The sequence below is a fragment of the Penaeus monodon genome, chromosome 25, assembly GCF_015228065.2.
Source record: "Penaeus monodon isolate SGIC_2016 chromosome 25, NSTDA_Pmon_1, whole genome shotgun sequence".
Lineage (NCBI taxonomy): Eukaryota > Metazoa > Arthropoda > Malacostraca > Decapoda > Penaeidae > Penaeus > Penaeus monodon.
Genome location: NC_051410.1, coordinates 6,630,379 through 6,630,999, shown reverse-complemented (window position 1 = coordinate 6,630,999; position 621 = coordinate 6,630,379). Strand labels below are relative to the sequence as shown.

Sequence of the window (621 nt, the reverse complement as noted above, 5' to 3'; positions counted from 1 at the left end):
AAAGAATTCTTCAAGACAACACCTTCCCATCCTTCACCCACACCTGAGGATGAGGAATGCCTAGTTCGGATTTCCCCCAACAGGACAGGTCGGGGACGTGGGGGTGAAATGGGGGGGGGGGGGTGAAATGGGGGGGTGAAATGGGGGAGAAAGGAGAGAGTAAAAGGGGTGTGCGGAGGGGGAAATGGGGGTGGGGGGGTTAGGAAGGCGGGAGGTGTAAGGGTGGGGGAGGGAGTGAATGGGGGAGGGGGAGAAAGGAGGAAGAGGGAGAAAAAGGAGTCGGAAAGGGGTAAGGGAGTGGGTAGAGGGAAGGGGGGGGAAGAGGAGTCGGAGGGATGAAAAGGATAAAGGATAAAAAAGGATAAGGATGGGGGAAAAGGAGTCAGAGAGAGGAAAGGAAGAGAAAAAGAGTGAGAGAAAGGAAAGTAAGAGAGGGAAAAGGAGTCAGAGAGAGGAAAGGAAAGGGGGAAAAGGAGTCAGAGAGAAGAAGGGAAGAGAGGGAAAAGGAATCAGAGAGAGGAAAAGAAGAAAAGAAAAAGGAGACAGTAAATGGAGGGATACAGAGTCGGAGAAAGAAAAGTATTTACGAAAATGCGAAGAAGAGAAAGACGAAGACTCAAG

The 621-nt window shown here is 50.9% G+C and overlaps 1 protein-coding gene across 1 annotated transcript in view; it reads right to left on the bottom strand.

The window, feature by feature from the left end:
- LOC119589311 overlaps positions 1-621 on the bottom strand; it is a gene marked incomplete in the record, with an annotated part of 61,041 nt that overhangs the window by 44,710 nt on the left and 15,710 nt on the right.